The sequence below is a fragment of the Erithacus rubecula genome (genome assembly GCF_903797595.1).
Source record: "Erithacus rubecula genome assembly, contig: scaffold_281_arrow_ctg1, whole genome shotgun sequence".
NCBI classification, from domain to species: Eukaryota; Metazoa; Chordata; class Aves; order Passeriformes; family Muscicapidae; genus Erithacus; species Erithacus rubecula.
Window position 1 is genome coordinate 81,355 of NW_027636044.1, and position 6,654 is coordinate 88,008.

Here is a 6,654-nt window from a genome sequence, read left to right on the forward strand (position 1 = left end):
AAATCACAAATATATGAAGTGGGGGTCTGTAAAGGGAGTGAAATATTTCTAGTATTAGTCATTCTAAGGAAGCAATTTTTTATCTAAGGGATGATTATCCAGGAAGACCCTCTCAAGGTTTCTCCTCCTTCCACACTATGGACAACTGTCTTTCCAGTCCATGAATCCATGGCTGAAATGGAATTCCACCTCCAAAGCTTCCCATATAGCAAAAGGTTGCTTTCAGACAAAAGCTTCAAGGACAGATAGGTCTGGCGTGCCTTGGCCTCTGCTGACTGCTTCTCATCTCCTTTCAAAACCCCGGGGTTCTGTGGTTTCCTTCCTATGGAATAGAACCATTCCTCTTGTCCAAGGGCTCTTGGCCTCAAAGCACTTGACCACTATCTAGGGACAAAGGAGCTCTGTGCTCAGTGGAGTGGAGACTGAGCACAGCAGAGGAGAACCCTGGGAGGGATTGAAGGCTGGTTTCAGAGATGGTGGATCCTTTTGACATAGTAGAAAACAGCCCAAGAAAGAAAGGATTCATGCCAAGGGCAGCTGAGGACATCGAGACTAGGAAGAAAGAAAAAGAAATTTCCCATCCAGGACAGTGCTATGGTGCAACATGTCCCCCAGAAGGAGTCTGGAGCAGCCCAAGGCTTTGTGCAGCCAGGCAGAGGCAGGCAGGATGCAGAGATGACAGCAAATGAAGGGCCAGCGAGGTGGGGCAGCCAGGGGATGATGACAGCCTGCAGGGACAGAGGCGCAGGGCAGCGACACCGTAGGACAGCCTGGGCTGCAGAGGGCACAGGAATGGGCAGCAGCTGAAAGGCCCTGCCAGAGCCAACTGCTGCAGCACTTGGGCCATGGCTGCTGGCCCTGGGCCTGAGGCCAGCAGGGGACAAGTAAGCCTTGCTGTGCTGGGGCCTCATTGCCTCCTTGTCCCTGCTCAGCAGCCTGGCAGGGGCTGCCCCATGGTCCTGCCCTGGGCATTGCACATCCCCAGAGCCCAGTGCCCTGGGAAGAGCCCTGAGCAATGAGGGAGGGACAGGATCTGCCTTGCCAGGGGCTGGGGCTCAGGCCTTGGCCCTTTGCATTCCTGAAACACATCCAGCTGTGCTCAGCACCAGAGACACCTTTCCCTGCTTTGTCCCCACCTGCCATCAGTGCCTCCAGTGTTCTGCTCTAACTGGGACCTGGAGACACTTTCTCAGTCCTGTCCCTCACTGAGATCTAGTTAAGTATGAGAAACTTCAGTGCTTCAATCTCACTTGGAGCTCTTGAGAAGTTTTTTGAGCACACTCTCTCAGGGACTCAGTCTGATGTAAACAGCACCAAAGCTCCGAGAGGGTGATTCAAGTCCTTTTGCTGTGCCTGTGCTGCTGAGCTGGGCCAGGCTCCAGCACAGAAGCAGCTCCTGGCAAGGGCAGCGCTGCAGAGAGACAGCTCTGCCCAGGAGCAGCTCCTGTGCACAGCCCGGCAGGGCTGGGGCACTGCCAGGGCATGGCAGGGACACGAGCAGGGCACAGGCAGAGCTCACAGTGCTCAGCACTAGCAGGGGCTGTGTCATGTCCCAGAGGGGGCTGTGGCACAGCAGCACCTCTGTGGCTGTGTCATGGAGCCAGAGAGCAGCTGTGATGTCAGAAAGGGGCTGTGTGACAGCACAGAGTGGGTTGTGTGAGGTCACAGATTGGGCTGTGACATCACAGAACAGCCTGTGATATTGCTGAGTGGGCTGTGACAGCGCTGGACAGTTGTGTGACACCATAGAGAGGGCAGTGAGGTCACAGAGGAGACTGTGCCATCATAGAGGGTAGCTCTGTGATATCAGGCAGCAGGCTGTGACATTACAGAGCAGCTGTGTGATGTCCCAGAGAAGGCTGTGGCATCAGAGAGTGTGTTCTGCCATCACAGGGTGGTTATGTGACATCAGAGAGGGACTGTGACATCCTGGAGCAGAATGTGACATGACAGAATGGCCGTGTGACATCCCAGGGCAGATTGTGGCATTATGACATTATGACATTATGACATTATGACATTATGGCATTATGACATCACAGGGCTGTGTGACAGCACATGTGGCCATGTGACATCACTGGGGGCTGTGTGACATCACAAGGATTGTGTGACATCACAGGGTGCTGTGTGACATCGCATGGGTTGTGTGACATCACATGGGTTTTGTGATGTCACAGGGCTGTGTGACATCACAATGACTGTGTGACATCATAGGGTGCTGTGTGACATCACAGGGGCTGTGTGACATCACAGGGTTGTGTGACATCACAATGACTTTGTGACATCATAGGGTGCTGTGTGACATCACAGGGCTGTGTGACATCACAATGACTGTGTGACATCATAGGGTGCTGTGTGACATCACAGGGGCTGTGTGACACCATAAGGTGCTGTGTGACATCATAGGGCGCTGTGTGACATCACAGGGTTGTGTGACATCACAATGACTTTGTGACATCATAGGGTTCTGTGGGACATCACAGGGGCTGTGTGACATCATAGGGTGTTGTGTGACATCATAGGGTGCTGTGTGACATCACAGACCTGTGTGACATCATAGAGTGTTGTGTGACATCATAGGGTGCTGTGTGACATCACAGACATGTGTGACATCATAGAGTGTTGTATGACATCATAGGGTGCTGTGTGACATCACAGGGCTGTGTGATATCACAAAGACTGTGTGACATCATAGGGTGCTGTGTGACATCACAAGGGGTTGTGTGACATCATAGGGTGCTGTGTGACATCACAGGGCTGTGTGACATCATAGGGTGTTGTGTGACATCACTAGGCTGTGTGATATCACAAAGACTGTGTGACATCATAGGGTGCTGTGTGGCATCACAGGGCTGTGTGACATCATAGGGTGTTGTGTGACATCACAGGGCTGTGTGATACCACAATGACTGCGTGACATCATAGGGTGCTGTGTGACATCACAGGGGGTTGTGGGACATCATAGGGTGCTGTATGACATCACAGTGGCTGTGTGACATCATAGGGTGCTTTGTGACATCACTAGGCTGTGTGAGGTCACTGGGGAGGTCACTCTGCCCCGTTCCCCCCTCACAGTCCCCCCTCACAGTCCAACGCTGCTCGTGCACAGGGGGGTCCCCTGTCCCCTCAGGTCCCCCCGCCCCCCATGCCGCAGCCTCCCCCAGAGGATGTTCCATGAGATCGACCCCAGAGCCTGACACGGGGACAGGGGCCGAGCCCTGGGGGTGGCACAGGGGGACAGGGACCCCCCAGCAGCGTCCCCATGTCCCCAGGGCCAGAGCCTGGGCCAGGGCTCCTTCACTCTGTTATGAGCCAGGGGCTGAGAGCATTTAAAAAATCTCCAGCACGGGATCAACAAAAACCAGATTTAATGTTAAGCTACAGCACGACTCCTTGGCAAGAGTCACCCTACTCCTGGACTAGACACTTCAGGCACACCAAGGAAGCAAAGCAACAACAAAACCAAACAAAATCCAGTCAATCAAACCAGAAATGAACCGAGAACTGTCCGTGTGTGTGTGTGTGCTCAGGTGGGTGTGACAAAAGGACAGTGAGGGCAAGGATAAAAGGAATGCGGCCTCAAAGCCCAACAGAGCTCAAACTGAACAGGACTTAACTTACACCTTAACCTTAACCTTAAACCTTAATCTTCACAATTTAGCAAAAGAACAGCACTTAACAGGATTTAACGTAACTTATAACCTATATCAATTTAACAGAGGAATAACACTTAACAGTATTTAACTTGGCTTATAACTTATATTAAACTTAACTTAGGAAAAGAACAACACTTAACACCATTTTACTCAGCTTACATCTTGTTCTGGGGTGACTTTATGATGCTGAATTGTATCCCCATGCATCTGTTTAGCCCAGAAAGTAGTTTTACACCTTTAAGATTTGAGAGTGAAGTGGGTGGAGAAGGAGAAGCAGTGGAATGTCTGAAGCAGTTGCTTTCAAAATCTATAGATAAGAGCTTTAGCTTTCCTTCTCCTGACTGTGTTGTCTGCAGCATGGACAGGCAGTGAGAGAGAGCTCTCCTTTGTTTTTAGTCAGTATTTTATAGCTAGCTGAGGCAGTGAAGTTCCCTGGACTGTGATTTTTCTTTTTCTTGGAACTGTTCAAAATTGCTCTGGACTGAAACCCCAGAAGAACACCGGGAGCTGACACCTGTGACCCACTGGGGCCTGGGACGCTGCATTCCAGCACCAGAGGGACTGATAAGAGACTGAGTGAGCTGAACTACACCCACAAAAAAGACTTTGTGAATTTGCCATCTCTTCAGAACAGTGAGAGGTTTCATTGTTTAATATTTTTCACTTTTTTTGCTTGTTAATACTTCTCTTGTTAAATAAACAGGGGTTTTTTCACTTTTCTCCAAGGAAATCTTTTCCTGAAGCAGTAGGAGGAGGGACTTGAATCTGCTTTCTAGGGGGATTCCTTTTGGAGTTTCATCCCAAATTTGCCCTGAACCAGGACATACTCCAATGACCCAGGTAATTAAGATGTGTTTGCATATTATGAAGTGTGCAAGTACTAAACCTGTGCCCCTTTGCAGGCAGACAACAGTTGTCTGCCCACGAACAGGCAGTGCCACTTGCAGGGCCCCAGTGCCCTGAGGTGCCGAGCTGGGATTGGCATCTCTCAGAGAGGAGCTGAAGGAGAGCAGAGCACCTCGCAAGTTGCAGGATCCTGACAGCACCAGAGGGCTCCTGCCCCATAAACATCTGCCCTGGTCCAGTCTGAAATAGGGACCAGCTTCCTGACCCTTGAACCCAGCGTCCTCCACATTCCTGGAAGATCCCTCCAAGTCCCCAAACACGTCTCAGTTCAACAAGTTTATTTTTACTCTGGTTTTGGGTTCTTGGGAAGGACAAAGAGAAATGCAAAGAAAATCTAGGCCGTGGGGAGCCAGGAGGATGTGGCACCCAGCCAGGTGTCTTCCCAACACAGATCTGCAGCACCAGGGCTCAGAGGGGCTCTGCCCACCGGGGGTCCCTGGGGATCGTCCAGCGCGGATCCTGCCATGGGGATGGAGCTGCAGCGCACGAAGCTCTTCCCGCACTCGGGGCACTCGCAGGGCTTCTCTCAGTGGAGACTCTGTTGGTGTTTGGTCAAGTGAGAGCTGTGCCTGAAGCTCTTCCCACACTCGGGACACTCGTAGGATCTATCCCTGGTGTGGATGTGCCGGTGTCTGACGAGAGTGGAGTTTTGCTTGAAGCCCTTCCAGCAGTCAGAGCAGCAGAAGGGCCTCTCATCCCAGTGAGTGCGATAGTGGAGGAGGAGACTGGACCTTTGCTGAAACCTCTTCCTGCATTTATCACACTCGTAGGGCTTCTCCCCAGTGTGGATTCTCTGGTGCACAGTCAGGTGTGAGGTCTGTCTGAATCTCTTCCCACACCCCCCACACTCGTAGGGCCGTTCCCCCATGTGGATTCTCCGGTGTCTGATCATGTCCCATCTCCTCCTGAAGCCCTTCCCACATTCCGAGAACTTGTGGGGCTTCTCCCCATGGTGAAGCTGCTCATGCCGCCCCAGCTCCGAGCTCCGGCCGCCTCCCTGCCCCGGGCTGGCTCTTTCCTGCTGGGATCCCCGGGCTGTGCGTTTGCAGCCCCTCCTGCTGCGGGATCTGCGGGGCTTTTCCTCCCCGTTGCATTCCTGCGCCGTGGAGCCGCTGCAAACGACCTCTTGCCCGAGGCTGTGCCGCGGGGATTTGTCCTCCCTGCTGTCCGTGCTCAGCTCCTTGTCTGGGGGAGGAAGGACAAGGACAGGATGGGATTTGCCTCCGTGCCAGAGGGAAGGGCAAGGAGATACCCCCAGGGCTGTGCTGCAGCCGGGGCTGTGCTGGGCTGGGAGATGGAGCAGGACACAGGGGGAAAGGGGCACTGACTTCCTTCTCACCTGCCCGCGGCTCCCGGGCCATCGACCTTGTCCTCATGGTTTCCTCCTCCTCAATGCAGCCGAGGTTTGGGAAATCCTGGTTTCGGGGGAAAACAAGGGCTGAGCGCGTTGTGTTTGATGGTGGTGCTGCCCAAGGGCAGCTGGAGAAATCAACGCCCCTTTCAGCCTCGGGGGCCCGGAGCCCGCTCAGCACCAACCTCCCGCACCCCTCCAGGCTGCCGGGGGTCCCCCGGCTCCGGGATCGCCCCTCTGCGCTCTCGCCGCTTCGGGGCTCGGCTTTGGGCTCCTGCAAGATCCAAACATCCTCTGAACCGCAAAATAAAACCCTCCTGGAGCCCCCCCATGACGGATTTGGGGCGAGCTCCCCTTCCCCACTCACCTGCGGGTTTTTGGGGGGGTGATGCTGCCGCTCCCGTGGAAAGCCGCGACCTGTGCAGGTGTGCAGGACAAGCGCGTGGTTCCAAAATCGCTCCTCCTCTTCCTGCTGCTCCTCCTGTGTCCCTCCTCTTTCTCCCGCTGCTTCTTTTCCGTCCCTTCCCTTCCCGCTCCTCCTCTTCCTCCCGGTCCTCCTCTGCTCCCAGCCCGGTCCGTGTAGACGCCAACACCCAAAAGCAGCTGTGCTCTGCCCTGGGGAGAGTCCAAGCAGCTGCTACCTGCGTAGCGCCGGGAGTGATTATCAGAGCACTGGGAATGACTGGATAAAACAGCGGGAGCGATGCTGAGAGCTCTTGATAGGAAATGGGAGCGCTTTCC